Source organism: Macaca mulatta, chromosome 1 (genome assembly GCF_049350105.2).
Source record: "Macaca mulatta isolate MMU2019108-1 chromosome 1, T2T-MMU8v2.0, whole genome shotgun sequence".
NCBI lineage: Eukaryota > Metazoa > Chordata > Mammalia > Primates > Cercopithecidae > Macaca > Macaca mulatta.
The window spans coordinates 136,467,051-136,492,053 of record NC_133406.1 but is presented as its reverse complement, the minus strand read 5'-3'; the positions used below and the strand labels follow the sequence as shown (position 1 = coordinate 136,492,053).

At 35.7% G+C, this 25,003-nt stretch overlaps 1 pseudogene; it reads left to right on the top strand.

Annotated features, from left to right (window-relative positions):
- Positions 1–1,105: 1,105 nt before the first annotated feature.
- Positions 1,106–19,191, top strand: LOC100428252 (AP-2 complex subunit beta-like; annotated as a pseudogene).
- The last annotated feature ends 5,812 nt before the right edge of the window (positions 19,192–25,003 follow it).

Here is a 25,003-nt window from a genome sequence, read left to right as displayed (position 1 = left end):
GCTTATGTTATCCTTTGGTGGTATCACAACATTCAGATTTTTCACAGTGCCAGAATTCTTGCACTGGTTCCTTTTCATCTAGAGATATTGGCATTTCTCATTCTCAAAAGAATTTTCTTCCTTTTTTTCTATATTATCATGTTTGTAAAAAAAAATTCCCTTCTTCTCCCTACCTAGGGTGTGTGACTGTAGAGTATTTTGATTAGAGTCTTTTTGCTTTGCTTTAAAGCCTAACACTTCTGACAGCAGATTTTACATTGGACTGTGGAGTTCTATCTACAGCCCAGTAAATAATATCTACAAGTAAAAGCCAGCTGTGGTACAAGCAGATGGTATGTACCTGATCTTTGCTTACTGTGAGGTACTCTCTGTTGCTTCAGGTGATGGGTTGGATAGTGGAGTGCTAGGTGTCCTAAACTTTCTCTTTCAAAAGGGTTAGGGGACACAGCTGGACAGAGCAAAAATTCCTGACTTGGCTATGAATACCCCTATGGCAACACAAGCACTGGCCCTAATGAGGGTGGCTAGGAAGAGCTTTTGGTGAAATGCACTGAAGTATCTATCTGCTGGGCAGTGAGGTGGTTGCACTGGCTCCTCATCCTAGGTGATCAGGAACATGGACGGTTACTCTCTTAGAACCCTGTTCCAGAGCTTGTAACTCCTAGTGAAGATGCACACTGTAGTGTAGATCCAGATCACAACGTGGTTGAAAGTCTTGAGAAATGCCTATTTGGTAACTCTCTGCAGGAGTGGTTTTGGAACAGAACTTCATCATTCACCCTGATACAGATAGCATTATGGTTTGCCTGTGATATAGTAGCACTGCAGCTTTATACTCCAGCTCTGCAGGAGTGGTTTTGGAACAGAACTTCATCATTCACCCTGATACAGATAGCATTATGGTTTGCCTGTTCTCTGATATAGTAGCGCTGCAGCTTTATATAAATGAGGAGGGGGTCCACCTTTGGATTCCTGTGAGTGTGTGTTGGTTGTGGTGGTGGCAGCTTGTTAAGTTGGCCTAACCTCAGGCACTGGGGAGCGAAAGTGGTCAGGTGCCAGTAGAGTTGAAATGGGATAAGTAGTTTCCCAATTCCTCAGCCCCTAGATGGCCCATTGGGCAGTCTGTATGAGTCCTTATAGGGCTGGATGGGGGTTTGATCAGCCCAGGGTTCAGGTGCTGGCTGTGATGGAGGGAGATGGCCTGGTCCCCAAGTCATTGGCCAAACTCTCAGGAACAGGTAGGCAGAATGACTCAGTGGTGGGAAACCAAATGAAGACCACAGGCCTGCGGGGTTAGGGTTTTAAGAAAGGTTCTGGGCCACAGCTTAAATGCTCATGTGGGGGAAGGGTGAGGGAGCTAGGATGCCAGAAGGCAGTAAGCCCTGTTAGGCAGGGAGTCGCGGAGGAAGGGGAGTCCTATAGTAAGCAATCTGGTTGCCTCTCAGTACTGTGGCTGTGGCATGCTGTGGCAGGCTGTGATCTGTGAAAGCTGTCAGTCCCTTTGTTCTCTCCCTAGACTGTCAGTTACCTCTGGAGAAGGGCCTGCCAAATTACCTCCTGGATGGAACATCTGCCCTGGGACCCAAGCCTGTGGCCCTTGCTTGGCAAGGAGAAATGGGGGCAAGGTCTGTAGTCTGTTCACTCCTCAGCACCAGCAATGCAGCATCTACCCTAGTGGCCTGCAAAGAGCCTGTCCTCTCTTGTTGGTGGGGATATGGCAGCTGGCACTAAGGTGTTCAGGAATCCAAGGCTAATGGAAGTCCTTATAGGCTTGAGTGGTGCATCTACTGAATCAAGTGGTGTTCTGTGTCTGGAAGCCTGGGCAGGAAGAGGTGTGGGCGGCTTTCTGATGGCCAGGATTGCAAAGGTCTATGGCAGAAGTGTGGGTCTTTGGGGGCTTTTCACTCTCCCTTTCCCCATGTTAGGGAGCTTCTCCTGGATCTGTACTGATCCTGGGTGGGCAGCTGCCTAGCTTTGCACCTCTCTGTTCTCCATGGATTCTGTTGCTTCCTTGCTGAATCCCAACGTGGTCTTGGATGGTCCACTTGAAGAAATAGCATTTGCTCATCATCTTGTTTCCTCTCTGTGAGAGCTGAGCTCACTAGTTGCTTCTGGTCTACCACCTTGAACGAGAATCTCTATAATCTTTACATAATATAGGTTGGTGCAAAAGTAACTGTGGTTTTAGAACATGAATATTAAATCATTATAACTAGGTTCAAATAAATCTTTATTAATCAAAATGTGATTCATTACAATCAATGCATATTCAACAATGATAAATAAGTTTGTTTATGCCTATAGAATCAAAATTCATCCTTTGGGAATTTATGAACTCTTAAAAGATCTTTCTGTATCCTGTTAGTTTTGAAAGCATTTTTCCTGCAAAAAGTTGTCAAGGTGATTGAAGAAGTGGTAGTCGGTTGGCAAGAGATCAGGTGAATATGATGGATGAGGCAAAACGTTGTAGCCCAATCCGTTCAACTTTTGAAGCATTGGTTGCCTGATGTGCAGTCAAGTGTTGTGGTGGAGAAGAATTGTACCCTTTCTGTTGAGCAACGTCAACTGTAGGCATTGCAGTTTTTGGTGCATATCATCGACTGCTGAGCATACTTCTCAGATGTAATGGTTTCACCAGGATTCAGAAAGCTGTATTGGATATTACTGGCAGCAGACCACCAAAGAGTGACCATTACCTTTTAATGGCACAACTTTAACTTTGGAAAGTGATTTGGACCTGCTTATCAATCCAGTTACTGAGCTGGTCATCACTAGTTGTCATATGAATCCACTTTTCATCACACATCACAATCCGATCAAGAAATGGTTTATTGTTCTTGCTTAGAATAAGAGAAGAAGATACTTCAAAACTACATATTTTAAAAAAATGTTGCTCAACTTTTGAGGGACCCACTTAATTGAACTTTTATATTTTCCAATTTGCTTCTAATGCAGAACCACCATAGAATGGTAGACCTTGAATTATTCGGCAACTTCTCATGTAGTTGTAGGAAGATCAGCTTGGATGATTGCTGTCAATTGGTCGTTGTCAACTTCTAATGGCCAGTCACTACATTTCTTATCTTTAAGGTGCTTGTCTCTTTTGCAAAACTTGAACCACCATTGCACTGTACGTTCATTAGCAGTTCCTGCACCAAACTGTGTTGTGAGTTGTCTCCACTGCCTTATAACCCATTTTGAATTCAAAGAAGAAAAATTGCTGGAATATGCTTTTTGTCTAACATCGTTTCCATAGTCTAAAATAAACACAAAATAGACAGCATGTAATAAATCATTAGTAAAAACAAGCAAACAAACAAAAAAACATAAAGTGAGAAATTCTCATTAAAACAATGTATAACATAAGCATGTTTATTTAAGAATGTATTCCAATATCAAATGACAAATTCCAACAATGCAAAAATGGCAATTACTTTTGCAATCACCTATTCTATTATATGCCCTTTATATTTATATTTATATATTATATATATATTAAGTGAAGAGTATTACATGAATATTCACCTTATATATATTTATTTAAATATATATATTTAAAGAAATATAAATTATATATTTATATATAAACATACATTATTTATTTATATTTATTACGTTAACATTTCTAGTGCTTTTCATTCCTCCCTATGGATTTGACTATACATTGATAACACTTTCTTTCAACCTGATGTCCTTCCTTTAGTATTTCCTGCAGTGAACTTGTGTTAGTCTTGAATTCTTCGTTATTAATTGGAAAAACCTTTATTTCACATACATTTCTAAAACCTAATTTCACTGAATATGAAAATTCATAATTGGTAGGGTTTTTTTTTTTCCTTCAGCAGTTCAAATATGTTTCAATGTCTTTTTTTCCTCCATTTTTTCTAGTGAGAAGTCAGCCATTAATTGTATCATTTGGTTTATTTGATGTATACTTTCAATAATTTTCTTTGTTTTTAGCTTTCAGCTGTTTGATATATTCAGGTATGATACTCCGTGTTTCTACTGTTTGGGGTTCATTGAAGTTGTTAGATCTGTAAGTTAATGTTTCTCATCAAATTTTGAGCATTTGGAATCACTGTCACCACAGACATTTTTCTGATCCCTTATGTTTTTATTCATTTCCTGGAACTCCAATTCACTTATGTTGAAATGCTTCCTTTTGTTCCACATACCACAAAATATCTGTTTTTTTTTAAACATTTTTTCTCTCCATTTTTTGAATTTTAAAATTTCTGTTGTTTTATCTTTAGGCTTACACATTCTTGATTTATTTCAAGTTGCTTATTAAACAGCAGAGATTTTAATTTCAGCTATTACATTTTTGAGTCCTCTAATTTACACTCATTTCCTTTTTTTTTTTTTTTTTACAATTTACAATCTTTTTTTTATAATTTACAATTTTATTTTATAATTTACAAACTCCATTGAGATTTATTATTGATTTTTTTGGTGCATGTTTTTCTTTGATTATTTGAACATGGATTCCTTCATTTCTTTGAATATATACATAATCTCTACTTTTATAAATTATAAAAAAAATCTACTCTAACGTCTAGATCCATCTGAAGCCAATTTCTACTGGCTGTTTTTGTTTTTGTTTTTGCTTTTTCCTGGTTATTGTTCCCTTTCCTATTTCTTTGTCTAGTTCATGAATGGCAATTTGGTTAATAATTATAATAACAGATATATATCAATTTTGGGCACTCTTTTGTTCTCCTGAAGGCTGTTTTTGTTAATTTTAGTAGTCAATTATCTGCACTCAAATTGTGAAATAGGTCTCCATTATGTTTTGCAGCATTTATTAGTCCATATTCATACTGCTATAACTAACTACCTGAGACTGAATAACTTACAAAGAAAAGAGGTTTAATTGGCTCACAGTTCTACAGGCTGTACAGAAAGCATGGCCGGGGAGGCCTCAGGAAACTTTCAGTTATAATGAAAGGCGAAGGGGAAGCAGGCACGTCTTACGTGCCTGAGCAGGGGGAAGAGGTTGAGGTGGCAGATATTACACATTTCTAAACAACCAGATCTTGGGTAACTCACTGGCTGCCATGAGAACTGCACCAAAAGGGAAATCCTCTCCCATAATCCAATCACCTTCCACCAGGCCCCACCTCTAACATTGGGGATTACAATTTGACATGAGATTTGAGCGAGGACACACATCGAAGTCATATCACAGCCTCTCATGTATCTGCTCTGTTTTTTTTTTTTTTTTTTTTTCTGATTCCCTTGGGATCTCCCCTATGTCCGCATAGTTCGACATTACTTAGTGATTCTAGCAAAGGATGTGCTCAAGGACCTTAAAGTAATACTGTAAGTTTTCTACCCCTACCACCCCAGCTATATGTGAGTTGAGGATTATATGCAAAGGTTTAGCAAGTTCATATTCTCCCCAGGCTTTCAATTTTCACTGAGGTCTCTGGGGTTTCTCACACATTTTTATTTTAGCTGCCAGCCAATTGTATTTGAAAAATTTATTATTTCAGTTCTTCTCTGGCTCTCTTGCTTCTAAATCTTCCCACTGAATTTCTACTTGCTCTTCTAACGGCCTTGATTTGAGTCCATAACCAGCATCAAGTAAAGCTGTGGGATTTTGCCAAACCAAATTGATATGATGGAAATGCCTATAGGCAAGAATGCTACAGACTCGTTTTTTAATCTAATGCATTACCCATTTTTTCCTGAGTAAACACTTCTCGAGTTATGCTGAAATTTGTTTTAAAAATGTTTACTTGCTTTATACTTTTTTCTATTGAGAAGAATAGATACTCCTCTGATGACAATTGCGAGGAGAAAATACTTTCTTTACTGATAATACACCAGAAAACACATTTGAGATAGTTAATGCATTTTTTAAAAATTCTAAAATAAACAAACCTATCATAGTATAGTTACTACAGACAGGTTAATATAATTCACAAAAGAAATACTTAACTTAAGCCATCAGAACAGTTTAAGCTCCTTTAAAAAATTATTATACATCCTGGAGTTCCATAATTTAAAACAAAATCTATTAATGAATTATATACACTTTATTAATCCATACAATACTCTCAGTCTTATGAAATATACTATTGCACAATGTAAGCATCATAGTTTTAAAGACGCAATAGCAAAGATGGATATACATGAAGCTTTCCTTTGTATTAATGAGGGAAATAAAAAAACATTAGATTTAAGAAAATCAATGATACACTGAAGCATCAAATTTTGCTTTCATATTAATGAAGCATGTCTAGGAACAAAGTAATTATTATTTCTGCAGTAAAGATAAATCTGTTTTAAGAAAATAATATATCTTGATAATAATACATATTCTACTTCTATTGAGTCCTTATTATAGAACAACTACTGTGCTTATCTTGTACATAGATCTTATCATTTGACCCTCACAATTGCCTTGTGGTGGGTTCCATTAACAGACAGTTTAACTTAGAGCTTTAGAATGACAGCATTGCCTTCCTATGCACATTATTAATGTTTTGGAAGGAAAAAAAGCTGATGTGTCTCTTTTTATTCTCTATATTGAGAATTAGTTAAATTACTAACAAAATATTCTCAACATCTATTTTCAAAATGCCCTTAAAGGTTAGCCTTTTTTTCCTCATGTTAGTGACTTTAGTGTACTCATCACTGTGAAGAAAAATGAAGTACAGAGTCTTTAGAATATGAGTGATAATAACTTGGAGAATGATTAGAGCAATGATGCAAACTTTATCAGGAAACATACAGGTCTAATGGTTTTAGTTTGGAATGCATATGACTAAGTATCTGATCTAAGTTTTACATAAATAAAAGCGAATAATAAAGAAAACCCTAGAAACTACTAATTCTTCTGTTTTGTTTTCTGAAATTTTACTGCATTCCATTTATACCTTAAACTAAAGAAATGTCTTAGCCTAGACAAATCGACTTCCTCTTCTCCATTGCCTGAACTCAATCTGTATTTCTCCGAGCTCTGATTACCTGGGTCCCAGCATTTTGTGTGTGTATGTGTGATTCTGTGTACACTTACTTCATTTGTATTTATTTGATTATTTCCAATTATCTTATTTTTACAAAAAATATTTACCAGAAGTCAAATGAGCAGAAGGGCTACTTTAAATCTCTACTCTTCTTGTTTTTACTTGGAGGAAAGGTCTATAGTAAGTGAGATCACTAAAGGAAAGAGTCTAATTAAGAAAGTAAACATAGTAGTATTTTCTGATGAGAATGTAAGGAATTGTCACCTTGATTGACAACTGACTAAATCTCTGTAATTTACCCCATCCTATTTGAATTTATTTCCATCTCACATGGGCCCTGGTTTCTTTTACCTGTGAGTCTAATATATGAACCACTGGCCTCCATTCATTTTCAATCTATCACTAACTAAACTTCCAGGATGACACCTTCATGACAACTGCTGCATCTCCCCACTCCCCCACCATTTCTGAGTTTCTCAAACATTCAAATCGACGACCTAGGTCTGGCATTTTATGCCTTTCTTTGTTGCTTTTGACTTTCGCGTTTGGCGCTCAAACATAAATACAGTTTTCCTTAGTGTGTCAAATAATTTATTTTATGCTTTCTCCTATGTTTGAGTCACTTTCTTCATCTGTCTGCCAGCATTCAGTCTTCAGTGAAAGCCAATTTTCAGATATCTTTGCTCTAAGAATATTTTTCCAATGGAGAAAAAATTTGTCTCAGTTTTGTGATATCGTTTTCAAAATGTCGGACAGTTTATAAAAATTTTTAACCTGAACAATTTTATTTAATCCTGTCAGCAACCTTGTATAAGGAAGGTATCACTCGTTCTATTATGAACATGAATAATTGAAGTTGTTTTTAAAACCACAATATTGATAAATATTTCACAACAGAAAAGTTTTTCAAATCCAAGTTTTCTGTCTTTCATGACCAGAATTTTTTTCATTATGCAACTTTGCTCATATTGTAAGGTATTCTGGAAAGTGAGGTAGAGTAATACACCTGGGAAATTCAGCTAACTTAGCTAAAAGTTAATTTCTTTGATTGTAACGTGAACATCCTACTAACACAATTTATCAGATTCTGGGGATAATTTTTATGTTAATAATAATACCCACATTGAATTGAGTAACTATTTTGTGCAGATATGTGGACCTTTTGTTTTAGCTCATTAATCTTCACAGCAATATGTGGACTGCTTATATTCTTATCTAACTTGCCTTCCTTGACTTGCAAACTGGAGTGCCTTCCTTCTTGAAGCTCAAGGATGCTATACTCTGACCAGGGTCTCCTTTTTCTCTTCACCTATTTTTTCCAGAGTTCATTTGACTTTGCCCCCTCCTTCCACCGAAGCAGGTCTTACTAAGGTTATAGTTTTTGCTGTCATCAAAGTTATAAATGAACACAAGCTGCTAAATTTAATGGTGCATTTTCAGTCTGCTCTATTCTATCAGCAGCATTTGACACAACTAATCCTCACTTTTTCTTAAAATATTTTCTCTATCTGGCCTTCAAAACACTAGCCTTTTAGTTTTCTCCTTACTTTGCTGACCACTGCTTTCCTGAATTACTTTGAGTTTTCTGTCTTTAAACTTTGAAGAACTGCTGGGTTTAGTATTTTTCTTTCTTTTCTCCAGCTGTACTTATAGCCTAGACTATTCTTCTGAGACTCATGAATTACATACCAAACACATAATGCTGCTTACTTCTAAATTTATTTATCCAACTAGAAACCTTCTTCTGTATTATAGATTTATGTGTCCACCAATCTATTTGACTTTTCCACCTTGATATTTTAAAGTTATCTCAAGTAATCATATTCAAATCCAAATTCCTTGATTTTCATGTACAGTCCTAAACCTACTTCTTCCTGTCTTCCTCCATTCTTCTCTATCCTTTCAGTTACGTAAACCCTGACTTTGTTTCCTATTGCTGTTGTATCAAATTAGGACAATTTTTATAGCTTAAAGCAACACAAATGTATTCTCTTGCAGTTCTGGAAATCAAAAGTCTCAAGCAAGTTTTATTAGGCTAAAATCAAGATGTTGTCAGGGCTGGTTTGTACTGATGGCTCAAAGGTATAATTCATTCTCTTACCTTTTCTAGAACCTAGAGGCTGTTTTTATTCCTGGCTCCTTACCATACATTACATAGCATTTTCTCCCTTCGTTTCTGTCATCACATAGCCCTCTTCCTCTGTGATGATTCCTGAGTCGTCCTTAAAATGATTTTTCTGGTTACATTGAGCCTGCCATGAAAATCTAAAATAATCTCCCCATTTCAAGACCTTTAACTTAATTTCAACTCCTAAATCCGTTTTGCCATATAATTTAACATTCACAGGTTCCTGGGATTAGCACATATTCAGAATGCAATTAATTCAGCCTACAACAGACTATATGCCTTGGAGTCATTCTTCACTGCTCTCTTTCTCTCACAAACCACATCTAATTCATCAACAAATCCTACTATGTATACACATATATTTTTGAAACCAGGCCTTGCCGTATCACTCAGGCTGGAGTGCAGTGACACAACCATGGCTCATTGCAGCTTTGACCTCCTGGACTCAAGTGATCCTCCCACCTCAGTCTCCTGAGTAACTAGGACTACAGGTGCACACTACCATACCTGGCTACAGTTTTCCAAGCTTTTATAGAGACAGAGTCTCGCTATGTTGCCCAGGCTGATTTTGAACTCCTCGGCTCAAGCAATCCTCCCACCTTGGCTCCCAAAGTGCTGAGTTTACAGGCACAAGTTCCACACGCAGCTCTAAATCTACTTTTGAAATGTACCCATAGTCTGACCACTTCTTATCACCTTCTCTGACCCCAAATTGTTGAAATCACTGTAATCTGGATTCAAGGACAACCTCCAGCTAATCCCCTTACTTCTAACCTTGCCATTGTATGGTTCATTCTTCTCCCACATCTTATACACTTTTCTAACGGTTTCTGTTCTCTCTCAAAATTACATTTAAAATGCTCATCATGGTTTACATGTCTCTAAATCATGCCTCCAGTTTATCTGCTTGCCCTTGCTCTATCACTTGGCCCCTCACACATTCCACTATAGCCACACCTGTCTCTGCATGATCAATCATAGGGCCTTTGGACTTATATTCTTGTATCTGGATCATTTTTCCCTAGATGATTGCACAAGGGTGGATCTCTCATTACCTTTAAATTTCTCTCATGCTGTAAGACAAATTTTCCTTACAACATTATTGTGAATAGTAGAATGTCCCAAGTACTTTCTCTTCTCTTGTTCTGTTTTTCTTTTTAATACTTATTACCACCTGACACATTACAAATTTCTTTGTTTAATAATTTCCTGATGATCTCTTCACAAAGTCTAGGACAGCAGCCCTGTATCCACACGGTCAGATGATGCTTGCCATGCTGTAAACAATTATTAACTATGTGTTGAATGACTAAACAAATGAGCGAATGAATTAATGCATATAAAACATTGAAGTTAGAGGTAGAGATCATTTTCCTCACTTTACAGGCAAGAAAACTGAATCCAAATTGAGATACATGCACTGAATTATGAGAAGAGACAGAACTTGGATTTGAGCTCATGTTTTCTGACTCCAAACACTTTCTTAAGCCGTATATTATAATGACATGCTCAGTAAGTGGTGCAACCATGCTAAAAGAACATAAAGATTTTAGGTTTTGGAACTCTTTACTGCATATGTATGATATATAGTTAATATTTACCAGCAATGAGAGAGTTCGTACTGATTTTTAAAATTTATCTTAAAATGTCTTTAACTAACATCTTCTCCAAGAGACCACAGATATATTAAATAGGCTTTCTTAAATAAGATATAGGTATGGATTATACTTGTTTACTACGATGTTAAAACTACTTGCCTTGTCTTTTCCCGCTATGCCCGTGGCTGCTTCCCTTAAGTATTTGCCCCATTGTCCCTCCTCTAGCTTATGAAGAATGGCACGAACACATTCTGTGTCCCCTCATTCTACTTTATTTTTCTTCATAAAATTTCTTGTCAGTAGTTGATATCATTTTATTAGATATTTACTTATTAATTTGCTTAATGCTTACCTCTAACACCAGACTATAAACCCAATAAGTGTAGGGATTTTAAAATTATATCTTTTAATATATTTAAATACATTGTTATATACTATTTTATGTTATTATTGTTCATTCATTCACTCATTCATTTTACTATACTATAAGCACTGAATAAATATTTTTCAAAAATAATTCCAGTAGAAGTTCATATAGGCTAAGTTATTTAACAGTTTATTAGCTGTAAATTGGCAAATATTTTATACCTGGTTAGGAATTTATTCATTCACTTCACACGGTTTTACTTAGAGCCTACTATATTCTAGGAACAAAATTACATGCTGGGTGAAAATAAAATAAAATAAGCACTAATGACTAATATTTATTAATATTTATCATGACATGAATACATTGTCAAAAATACTTTGTAACTTAGCTTCTAGTATGGTTGGCTTCTGTCTCCCATTCTCACTAAGAAACAAATGCAATATAGAGAACATTAAAATAGCCCTGGTCTAGAAGTTTGGGTTCATAGGTTTAAGAAAAGTCCTTAGACCAGTGTTTTCAATGCATTCTCCATATGGCACTGTAGTCTAAAACTTTTCTAGGTAACAATGTCAGGGGATGAAACTTTCAGATACTGAATGCAAGTGGCCAGCATTCTTTTATTATGAAAAATCCATTATTCTTATCTTCACAGAACTGGAATAGTAAGTGTAAGTTAGGGGTGGTTACTAAGGCCCTTTGCAGGTAAGAGTGAGGATCATGGTAAAAAAAAAAGTGCTGCCTTTGAGGTCAATTGCTTAAGTCAATCTAATTCTAGGCTGCAAGAGGCCAGGCATTATTGAGTTTACACCATTTTCAGTCCCCTTAATAAGAATAGGTAACCACTTAAGGATTTTTGGAAGGAGCTCTTAGAAGAATAAAAAGTACATATTTGCTTGGAGTGTTCCTTTTCCATAAATTCTTTAAGAATCAAGCGTGGCAGGAGTTGGTACCTGAATGGAAAGGATTACGGACACATTCACTTCTAACAACCACCTTGCCTAGAAGGCCCAAAGCTGACGACTGTACACTTAACAAATTTGGACTAAACACACAGACTCACACAAAAAGGAGAAATTACATTGAGCAAGGATCCCAGTTTGACTGGTACAGCCTGAATAGATTATAAGTAGCAACTTAAAAGGTATAGAATCCTTTATAGGCCAGGAATTCTCTTTTCCAAATAGGCAGAACATGGCTTTAGAGGGCAGGCTTTGGAATCTTTGGTAGCCTGTGTTAAGATCTCCATTTTAAGAGCAAGTAATTACCTTTTCTGGCAAACTTGGAGGGATGATTTGTCTAATAACTAACTGGGATATTGTTGCATTTTGTTTAAAAGTTTTGGAAGAGCCACAACCACACTGTTTCAACCAAATCCTCTTGTTTGCCTGCTCTATGTTGTTGACAGTAAATTAAACAGCAAAACAGAACAATCTAATGGAGAAGACCAGCCCTCGGTGATTTATTGACTACCAGGTATCTACAACCTGACTTGCCACCTTCTGTCTTGACTAGATGGCTCCTGTGAATATTAGAAAACTACATGCATGAAGACTTCTGAGATGTAGATCCAATTATGGGGGGTGAGTGATAAAATTTGCCAAAAAATAGATTTCATGTGGTGAACTAACTACATGGAAAGATTTCCTAAGCTAATGTGAAGAGAGAAAAACTGAATGCAATCATCACGAACTCAAAGGTGTGTGTATCTATGTGTGTTTGCGCATGTGTGTTTTCAAGTCTCTGCCTAACCTGCTTGGTGTGTCTAAATCTTCTTATAAAAATTCTAAGAATCTTTGTTAGCAGATCAGGGAATGCAGGTATTACAGGACATAATTCACCAGCAAAAACTATTACTGGGGAAAATTATCACAGCCTCAAAGAAGTATGTAATCAATTTTAAAAGAGTCTTTGATAGTGCCTTAGGAGAAACTCAGGGAAAATGCGGAAATCTAGCACAGAACTTTTAGGCAAAAATGAATGATAGAGGCTGGGTGTGGTGGCTCACACCTATAATCCCAGCACTTCTGGAGGCTAAGATGGGTGGATCACATGAGGTCGGGAGTTTGAGACCAGACTGGCCAACATGGTGAAATCCCGTCTCTACTAAAAATTCAAAAATTAGCCAAGAGTGGTGGTGCACATCTGTAAATCCCAGCCACTTGGGAGGCTGAGGCATGAGAATCACTTGAACCTGGGAGGCAGAGGTTGTAGTGAGCAGAGATCGTGCCACTGCACTCCAGCCTGGGCAATAGAGGAGACTCCATCTCAATAAAAACCAAAAAAAAAAAAAAAAAAAAGAGCATGATTGAGGATCTCTGCTTTTCCCTAAAGCTCTGTGCACTTGGGCTTAGGGAACTCCATGAAAGATACTTCCAATTTAAAAATCTTTTGAGTCTGATTTTCATTTGTGGTAATATGAGAAAAAGAAGAACATCAGGCCAGAAGAGCCTATGTCCTAGTCTGCTCAGGCAGCCATAACAAAATGCAATCGATTGGGTGTCTGAAACACCAGAGATATATTTTCTCACTGATCACAGTTCAACAGCATTTAGTTTCTAGTGAGGGTTTCCTTCCTGGCTTGTAGATGGTCATATATCATTGTGTGCTCACATGACCTCTTGTTTGTGTGCTGGAAAAGAGACTGCTGTGGTGTCTCTTCTTATAAAGGGCACCAGCCCTATTGGATTAGAGCCACAATTTATTACCTCATTTAACCTTTATCATGGCTTTATAGGCCCTATCTTCAAATACTATTTTAACTATTTCATTCTATACTATTTATTATACTATTTATTTATTATATTATATTACTATTTGATGTTATAGCTTCAAAATTTGAATTCTGGAGGGAAAAAATTCAGTTCATAGAGACATAGAAAATGCTTTTGCCACTTGAAGCAATGCAGAGAGAAGTTCAGGAAATTGAGTCTGCAGACACTGTAAGGACAAAGATCATGCGTACAGTGCTGCCTTTTGCAAATATTGGATCTTCAGCACGAGAATAGCATGGATGTTATGTTTCTGAATTTCTATGCTAGGAAATGCTAGGGTGAAGGTAGAGTGAAGAACATATGTCCATGCTTACAGAAAAACAATATACTCCCGCTAAACAAAAAGGAATACTTCAAGAAGATTTAGTAACTGAAGGAGTCACAAGGGCAAATTTGTTAATTTGCTTCTGTGGGAGTCTTTCAAGAGCCATGTATTCAGTTTGTGGAGTTCTCACTAGCACTATATTCCTCAAAGGCTAGATTAAGGATGACATTGTAGGAGGAACACAGATATATTTATTCTATCCACCTTTTATAGTTTTCTTTTCTTCAATATTTGTTTTTAATTTATGGTAAAACATACATAACATAAAACTTACCATGTTAGCCCTTTTAAAGTATACAGTTAAGTGGAATTAAGTGTGTTAGTATTGTTGTGCTACCATCACCACCATTCATCCACAGAATTTTTATTTATTTTGTGAAACTGAAACTCTGTATCCATTAAGTAATAACTTCTTATTTCCCCCTCCCAGAAGCCCTGAGAAACAAGCATTTTACCTTCTACCTCAATGAGTGTGACTTCTCTAGATACTTAAGTGTAATCCTCATATTTGTCCTTTTGTCAATGGCTTATTTCACTCAGCATAATGTCCTTAAGATCCATTTATGTTTTAGCATGTGCCAGAATATCATTTCTTGTGAAGGCTGAATAGTATTTCATTGTATGTATATAATTATCTTTTGTTTATCCATTGACTGTCTTCTACCTTTTGTCTATTGCAAATAATGCTGCTATAAAAATAGTTGTATAGATATCACTTCATGTCCCTGCTTTCAATTGTTGGAGGTATGTAATCAAAGTGGAATTGGTAGATCACAGAATGATTCTATGTTTAACTTTTTGAGGAAATGCTATCCTGTTGCCTACAGTGGCTACACCATTTTACATTCCTACCAACAAAGCACAAGGGTTCCAGTGTCTACACATCTTCATCAATGCTTGTTATTTCCTGTTTCTTTCATAATAGCCACCTTAATGGGTGATAAATGGTATCTCATTGTGGTTTTAACTTGCATTTCCCTAATTATTAATGATGTTGAGAATATATGCATGTACTTACTGACTATTTGTACATCTCCTTTGGAGAAACATTTATTTATTTACTTTGTCTACTTTAAATTGGATTGTTTGTGTTTTTTGTTGTTGAGTTTTAGAAATTCTCCATATATTCTGAATATTAATCCTTTATCAGATATGTTATTTGCAAGTATTTTTTCTCTAATTCTGCATACTGCCCTTTTACTCTATTGATAGTGTCTTTTATTGCTTAAAGAAAAAATATTTTTGATGTCTAATTTGCCTACTTATTTTGCCTGTGCCTTTGTTGTCGTGACCAAGAAAATATTGTCAAGTCAAACATCATAAAGCTTTTTCCTATGTTTTCTTTTTAAGAATTTTATAGTTTTGGGTCTTATGTTTAGGCCCTTGATGTCTTTTGCATTAATTTTTAATATAGCATGGGTTAAAGTTCCAACTTTATTCTTTTGCATGTGGATTTCCAATTTTTCTGACAAAGTTAGTTTAAAAGACTTCTTTTTCTACTGAAATGGTCTGGGAAATCTGGCCCAAGGTAATTTGAAAATACATATGAAGATTTATTTCTGGATTCCCTATTCTATTTCATTAATCTTATGTCTATCTTTGCGCCAGTGCCACACTGTTTTGATTGCCATAGCTTTGTAATATGTTTTAAAATCAGAATGTAGAAGATAAGTATCTTAATTCATCTTTTCCAAGATTGTTTTGGCTGTTCAGAATTCCTTGAGTTTACATGCAAATTTTAGGATAGATTTTTCAATTTCTGGAAAAAAGTCATCATTAGTATTTTGATAGAGATTGCATTGAATTTGTAGATATCTCTGGGCTACTGATGTCTTAACAATATTATGTTTTGTAGTCTATGAAATCAGTATGCCTTAATTTATTAACGTCTTTAAAAATATCTTTCAACAATGTTTTATACTTTAAGTATACAAGTCTTTCACTACCTTGGTTTAATTTATTCCTAAGAATTTTATTTTATTCATTTCAATACTATTATAAGTGAAAAAGTTTTTATTTTATATTATTCATTGTTAGTGTATAAAAATGCAACTTTTTTCGTGTTAAATTTGTATCTCACAGCTTTGCCGAATTTATTATTATTATTATTTTTTTTTTTTTTTGAGACGGAGTCTCGCTCTGTCGCCCAGGCTTGAGTGCAGTGGCATGATCTCGGCTCACTGCAAGCTCCGCCTCCCGGGTTCACGTCATTCTCCTGCCTCAGCCTCCCGAGTAGCTGGGACTACAGGCGCCGGTCACCACACCCGGCTTTTTTTTTGTATTTGTAGTAGAGATGGGGTTTCACCGTGTTAGCCAGGATGATCTTGATCTACTGACCTCGTGCTCCACCTGCCTCGGCCTCCCAAAGGGCTGGGATTACAGGCATGAGCCACCACGCCCGGCCTGAATTTACTATTTCTAAAAGTGTTTTTGTGAAATATTTAGGGTTTTCTTCTTATAAAATTATACTGTTTGTGAACAGAGATAATTTTATTTATTCCTTTTCTATTTGAATTCCTTTTATTTCTTTTTCTTGCCTAATTGTCATGGCTAGGACTTCCAGTACTTTGTTGAATAGAAATGACAAAAAGTGAGCATTCTTGTCTTGTTTTAAATCTTAATGGTAATGCTTCCAGTTTTTCACCATTATGTATGAGGTTAGCTGGGTTTTTCATACATGGACTTTATTATTTTGAAGTAATTTCTTTCTATTCATAGTTGGTTGATTGGTCATGGAATAGTGTTGAATCTTACCATGTTGCTGATTTTTTTGCATCAGTTTGTGGTTTAGTTCCCCTTCACTCTGTTAATGTATTGCATTGATTGATTTTTATATATTAAACCATTCTTACATTCCAGGAATAAATTCCACCATAATGGTGTATAATATTTTAAGCGAGCTATTGAATTCAATTTGATAATATGTTTTTGGTGAGTAATTTGTTTATCATGATATTGGTCTATAGATTTATTTTTCTGTATTTTCTTGGTTAGGCTTTGATATCAATTTAATACTTTACTCAGAATCGGCTTGAAAGTGTTCTCTCTAAATTTTCAGAAGAGTTTAGGGAGAATGGGTGTTAATTCCTCTTTAAATGTTTGAGAAAATTTACCCATTAAGCTGTCTAGTCCTGGGCTTTACTTTGTTGGGAGGTTGTTGATTATTGATTTAATCTCCTTATTAGTTATAGGTCTATTCAGATATTCTACTTTTTCATGATTCAGTCTTGGTATGCTTTGTTTTTCTAGGAACATGTCTATTTCATCTAAGCTATTAAATTTTTTGGAGTGCAATTTATCTTAGTACTCTCGTAATATTTTCGTATCTTTAGAAACAGTAGTAATGTCCTCTCTTTTATTTCTGATGTTACTTTTTTGAATCTTCTATTTTTCTTCACCCATCTAGCTAAAAGTTTATCAATTTTGTTGAACTTTCCAAAGAACCAACTCTTGCCTTTATTATTTCTATTGTTTTTCTATTATTGATTTTGCTTATCTTTACTCTAATTTTTATTATTTCCTTTTTAGAGCTAACTTTGTGTTTAGTTTGTTTTTCTATTTCTAGTTTGCTAAAGTGTAATGTTAGGCTTATTGATGTGATATCTTTTTTTTTTCCTTTTTAATATAAGCATTTATTTACACCTATAAATTTTTCACATAACACTGTGTTTGCTGCATCCTGTAAGCTTTGGTCTGTTATGCTATAATTTTCATCAGTTTCAAGATATTTTATAATTTCCCTTATGATTTCTTTTTTGATCCACTTGTTGTTTAAGAGTGTGCTGTACAGAATTCTGATAATCCTGACCTTCAAGACAGGGGCATATTTATTGGTGTGTTCTCTCAACCGACCAAGTCACAGCTAAACAAGTAGTCTTGTCTGAGAAGTCACTGTTCTCTGAGGAGACAGACCTTATTAAGCTAACTCTACTGGAGAGCTCATGTGCCACATTTGTTCTTTGGTCCCTGTGTATCATAAGTCTCCAAATATTTTTGTGGAAGGAAGTCATGGAATCCGTTGTAAACAGTTGCCATTTCATCATGGGAGCACTGATTGAGGTGACAGCCCTGTTGGTACCACCACTGCAACTAACCCGAAACAGCCTCAGGGAATCCCTTCTTAAGGTGATTTTATGGGGCATCTTTTAAAACTTGACCTCAGTCAATGTGCCACAGGTGTCCTTCATGCAGATGGGAGCAGTGGATCTCTTGGGAGGAGGACTAGACAGTCTGGTGGGAAAATTCTTCATCCTATCATGGATGTCTGCAACCTTTGTTTCTTCACCTACTTGCTGTGGTCAACAGTGGACTGAATGACCTGTGTGAAGTCTCCACAGGGATAGACACGGCGCCTGGTGGGTATGTGGCTCCTAAGTCTTTTTCTGGCTACCTGAATTAAAGGATAAAGGCTTAGAGATTTCAGGAACATTGACTCACCACCAAGGGCACATCTTTATGGAAATGAACTTCACCAATACAGCTCTGCAGCATATGACAGATTTTGCAACCTAGTTTAACAAGAATGGCCATCCATACACCACTGATGCCAAACCAGGACATTGATGTCTCCCTTCCTCTCAACACCTTGGGTGCAGTCATGAAGATGGAAACTCTGAATAACCTGCTGGTGGCTGTGAAAAACAATACTGATGTCTTCTACTTGAGCCACCTCACGCCACTCAGTGTGCTTTTTAGAAGATAGCAAAATGGAGCACCAGGTCTTCCTTGCAGCAGGAAAGGATATTCCCAATGAAATGAACTTCACTTTTAGATTAAGGAATGTCATTTAAATGCTGACACTGTTTCCAGCAAGTTGTGAAACAATAATGTTTATACTATTGCCAAGAGGAATGTGGAAGGGCAGGACATGCTGTACAAGTCCCTGAAGCTCACTAATGGCATTTGGATTTTGGCGGAGCTACGTATCCACCTGGGAAACCCCATTATATGCTGTCACTGAAGCGCAGAGCTCCTGAAGTCTCTCAATACATTCATCAAGTCTGGGATGGCATTTTGAAAAACTAACAAAACTGGTCCACTACCTTCCAATCATGCTGTGATCAGTGCAAGCCAAGAATTCTTAACTGGAAGAAATCGTATTGCTGTGTAGAATCTGAACCCAAACATACTGAGGCAACCCAGCAAGGTAGTAACTAGTCTAACCTGTCTAACCTGTGCCAACATTAGAGTACAACCTGTCGGATACTTTTAGCTTCCTGTGAACATTGGTAACCACTGCTTCAGTCACCTCCCACCTCTTGCCACCTGCTGCTGCTATCTGTGCTTACTTGTGGGCTTCTCCATGCTGTGCCAATGGCCGGCTTTTTCTACACCCTCTTTTGAGTGTAGTTTGGTATTTTGTAATTGAGAGCTCGTTTCAAAAGCAGAAAAAGACAACAAGTATTAAAGCAAGAATGTGTCACTGAAAAAAAAGTGGGTTGTTTAACTTACACATATTTGTAGATTTCCCACTTCTACTATTGTTTTTCAGTTTCATTCCATTGTGATCAGAAAAGAATCACTGTACAATTTTAAACCTTTAACATTTATTAAAACTTGTTTAGTGGCCTAAAATATCATCTATCCTGGAGAATGTCCATGTGTACTTCAAAGGAATATGCTACTGTTGATTAGAATAAAATTACATTTTATTATTTTCTTTATTTTGATTAGGAAAGTGAGACTTAGGAATGAAATAGTTTGCCTAGGATCAAGCAACAAGGAAGGTGACTTGGAAAGTTTAGAAACTGAAGTTTATTTAACATGAACGTTTTATAATCAAAACATAATTTTCAAGTAGTTTAAAATATGATTCTTAAATAAATAAACCCATGCCACAGATCTTAATTTAATTCATTAATTCTTAATAAAGTACTTAATATTGTAAAGATAGAACAAAATTATATTGAGAATCTGTCTATACCTATTTTGAAGGAAAAAAATGCTAAAATAAGACTGCAGTGTTAAATAGTTAATTTGCTATATGGTAATATTAAAAAATCTTTGGAATTATTTTTTTTCTACCAGATATAAGTCCACAATTGAAGATGAAACATATAAATGTTTGACCTCTAACTGAAAAATAAATTCAAACACACGTAGAGATTCTTAAGTAATTCCCTGGTATGACATTAAAAGTGCGTGCCATACTCTCGATATGACTTCATTCTTTTGATTTTCTAATTTTGTATAACTTTTCTCAATATTATTACACATTGTAAATTGATGGAATTTTTCTTCTGAGTTTTAAATTTTCTGGGTCATCAACTTTGGAAAACTGACATGTATTAAATGAAAAATGGGGATTTATCATAGAGAGTCTTTTTTTCTTATCTGTGGAGTTACATTTCACAGTTTGATAAAATTCTTAGCAATTTGTGCCAATGCAGGAATGTGAACAACACTTTGAGGACAACTTTTGGTATAAGGGAACATTGCTGATACCTGGGAAGTACTAGTGCATAATGAGTTTGGTGCTTAGATTTTCTAAATTGTGTATTTTTTTTACATTAGCTACAGTCAACATATAAAGTTTATAAAGATATAAAATATTTGATATAATTTCAAATATTTCACCCACTTTGCAGGTCTCAACATTAGCTCATGGATGTTGAGTGCGAAGCTTTTAAGATAATTTTTTATAATGTCACCTACATAACCTGGAATTTTCAGGTTAGAGTACATCTTTCTCCCACCTTAAGTATTTAGGTCGTACATAGTAAAAATAATAAAATTGTAGATCATAGAAATAAAAATACATCGTTTAAGGCAAAATAAGAGTACAGGATGGTTGAATAGTCCATTTATTTTATTAACTTGAGTGAAATGAATTAACATTCTTTAGCCAATATCAGAATGGAGGCAAATTCACCATTAAACTGAGGAACATATCTCTGGAGATTCTCTCTGAGCCGAAATAATTTTACAAATATGTGGTTAATTAGTTTCATCTCTGAATATGCCAGCAACAGTGAAAGAGCTGAATGATCTATGAACTATGAACCTCTCACTTTACAAGTGGTCCAATAAGAGCAGTGTTTAGCATGCACATAGCTCATGTGAAGCTGTTGGAATCTCCTTTGTATTCTATCCCTGCTTTCTAGGTTAATAGAGGGCTTACATGTTTAGAACTGTCAAGTGAATATCTTTTTACAAGCATTACACTAATTTCAGTAGAGGGTAAAAGAACAAAGAATGTAATCTTATTCATATAATTCAAGAGCACTCAATTATTTGGGCACTCTGAGATCGTTATTTTATCATTTCGAAGAACAGGCAGTTAATTGAAGGATAAAGTGGATCTGACTTAGACAAACTTTGTTTTTAAAAATACTTATCTATGGAAATTCCTGTTGCTATTTCAAGTTTTCCAAGTAGTAGTGGTTTTTTTAAAATTTTTTTTTTATTTTTTTATTTTTTGTCTGTTGTTGTTGTTCTTAAGACTGTTATTCCAGCTTCTAATTTTAAATCTTATTGATACATGCTTTCTCTAGTTTTCTCATATAAACACATACATTACTGTCTGATATATTTTAGTAGCCTCTTTCTTCAGCATTTGATCCTTTCTTCAATATTTTCTGTCTTTTACCAGATTGACTATATCTTATTTCCCCAGTATAATACTGTAGTCTTCACTGTTCCCTCAATATCAACCTTTTTCTTCATAGTTCATAATTAGATTGGGGATGATAAAACACAAATATATTGCCAATGAACTTCTATAATCTTGTCAACAATGGCAATTTTTTAGAAGTTTAGGGAATTTGTGGTTTTCATATTGTTGCCTGTGAAGGTAGCATTTGTGTACTCATCAGGAAATCAAATGCTAATGGCGAAAGCAAACTATTATAAGCAAAATGATACAGCCAATTAGCTCACCTTTTTCTGTAAGATTTTGTTTAATCATGTGTAGAGTTGATAATAAATTGTTAAGGATGGGGCATTTTTTAAACATCATCTGGTTTCACCACTCCGTTCTTAACATGAGGAATATATATCCAGAAATATTAAGTGACCCATCAAAGTTTCACAGTTCCAAACATCTTTCATGTGTCCTGTTCCTGCTGAGATCTTCTTTGATATGAATTCTTATTCATCAGAAGAACCCACACCATTCACTTTAGTACTTATGCTCAAAATATTTCTTGTGTTTATATGTTATGGTGTCCACAAGAGATATGTGGGGTTCATTATTTCCATTATGGTACATTAAACTCCTGCAAGGCATTCTACCAATACATTTTGTCTAATGTGATAAGCCCACAGTATCAATAAAATTTGATTATTTGCTTTTTGTAACTTGTGACTAATTGCAATTTCAAATAGTGTGATAAGCCAAGCTTCATTGAGACCTTCCCAGTTGATCAAAGGCTTGAAAGACATGAGATAGCTGTGCAGATACTCAGCAGAAAAGCATTCCAGGACAATGTGTCAGACAGTACAATTGGCCCAAGGTACAACTATTCCTGTTGTTTATGAGAAGTAGCAGGCACTGTGGGTGGCTACAGTAGAATAAGCTAGTGATGAGACTGGGGAGTGGATGGTGCGGATCACACAGGACCTTCTAAGCTATATTTGACTCATAGGGTTGTAACAAATTACTACAAGCTAGATGGCTTGAAATGACATACATTTATTTTTTCATAGTTCTAGAGACTATAAAGGCTATAAATGCAAAGTCGAGATGTCAGTAGCACCAAGCTTTCTCTCAAAGCTGTAGAGAAATATCCTTCCTTTGCTCTTCCTAGCTACCAGTCATTAGAACAGGGCCCATTCTAATACACGATGACCTCATCTGAACTTTATCATATTTGCAAAGACTATATTTCCAAAAAAAGTCAAACTTCAATATTCCAGATAGACATGCCCTTTTGGGGGACTATTCAATGAAGTACATAAGCCATTGAGAAGACCCTGTTTTTGAATTCTATGGAAACCGGAGCTATTGCAGGTCTTTTAGCAGACAAGTAACATTATCTAGTTTTTAATTTAAAAAGATATCTCTGGTTGCTCCAGTGAGATTGGACTACAGGGGTGCAATGGCAGATGACGGGGGACCAGGTAGGGACCTATTAGTCGTGACAAAGGTAAGGAATGATAGTAGCTCAGACCAAGTTTGTGGTCATGCAGGAGGTAAGAAACAGTCAGATTGTGGATATCTTTAGAAGATTAAACCAACAGAATTTCCTGATAAAATCAGCTATACAGTATGAGAGTAAGAAAGGTGTGCAAAATGATCCCCAATTTTTGCCCTGAGCCATTGGAAGTGACTGTACCACCCACTGAAATGGAAAAGGCTGATAAAGAAGCAGGTATTAACATTTCATTTTTGTTACCTGAGGACATTTCTGGTAGGCAGTTGATAGAGAACTTTGGAGTTTATGAGCTAGGTCTGAGTAGCAGATCTATATATAGGAGTCACAGCAAATACATGCATTTAAAGTCACTGAAAGGAATAAAATCACATTGCACATAAGTGTAGATGGAGATGAGAAGAGAATCAAGAACTGAGTCCTTGACTCAGTTCAACATTAAGTGGTTAAGGAGAAGAGAACTCAACAAAGGTGACAGAAAGAACAATCATTACCGCCAGGCACGGTGGCTCAAACATCTGTAATCCCAGCACTTTGGGAGACCGAGGCAGGTGGATCACCTGAGGTCAGGTGTTGAGACCAGAGTGACCAACATGGGTGGCACATGCCTGTAATCCCAGCTACATGGGATGCCGAGACAGGAGAATCATTGGGAGGCAGAGGTTTCAGTGAACCGAGACTGTGCCATTGCACTCCAGCCTGGGCAACAAGAGTGAACTCCATTTCAATAGATAAATAAATAAATAAATAAATAACAATCATTAAATCATTATCGTCAGAAGTTTTTCAGAAGCGTTAAGAAAGATACAGCAATAAATCCATTTTAAATCCATTTAGCTCCATGGTTCACTTTTAGTAAGCACTCAGGAAATTCTAGCTGTTTGTCACTAGTTAACTGTTATACTATAGTCCTTTGAATTTCCCACAATACCGTATGTTTCTTGAAGGCAGTTACAGACATGGTACCTGGTACATAATGGGTAATCATTTAATATTTGTTGAATAAATGAGTGAAGTTCCTTATTTGTTTCTATAATTTTTATTTGTACTTACTCTGTTATAGCCCTTGTGCTATGGTATTATGGTTTCTTATTATGGATGTGAGCTTCCCTATATGCTCACATTTGAATTTATATTAGATATTAAATATATTTTTTATTGTGTAAAGAGATTAGTCAAGGCAGAATTGAAATAGTGATCTCTGTCTCTTTCTTTCCTTTTTTGTTAGCTTTCCAAATATTTCCAGAATGCATCCACTATCCTTCATATGTATCACTATACCTTATACCAGACTACCATTATCGATCATAAGGATTATTGCAACACTTTCCTAACTGGTATCTCTTTCTCCTGATGAGATCTCTCTCAAATTCCTCTTATTGTCAAGCTAAAGCGATATTCCAAAATGCACAATTCTGATCAGCTTAGTCTCCCCATAAGACTGTTCAGTGATTTTATCATTAAATTAAAATAAAGATATGACCTTTGGCCATACTTTCAATCTCATTTTTTCTCTGAACTACTTTTAGTGTTCTCAGTTGTACCTTCACTAAACTTTTTTTTAAAACTTATTTTGTATTTAGCTTTTATTTATTGAGCTTTAAAAAAATAACCATCCCTGTAATAAGACGTGAGGATACAGTGATAAACAAAGCAAATAATTTCACTTTCTTTGTGGAGATCGCAAAATAATTGATAAGATAGCCATTTAAATAAATAGTTGCAAATGTGAAGAGTGTTCTAGA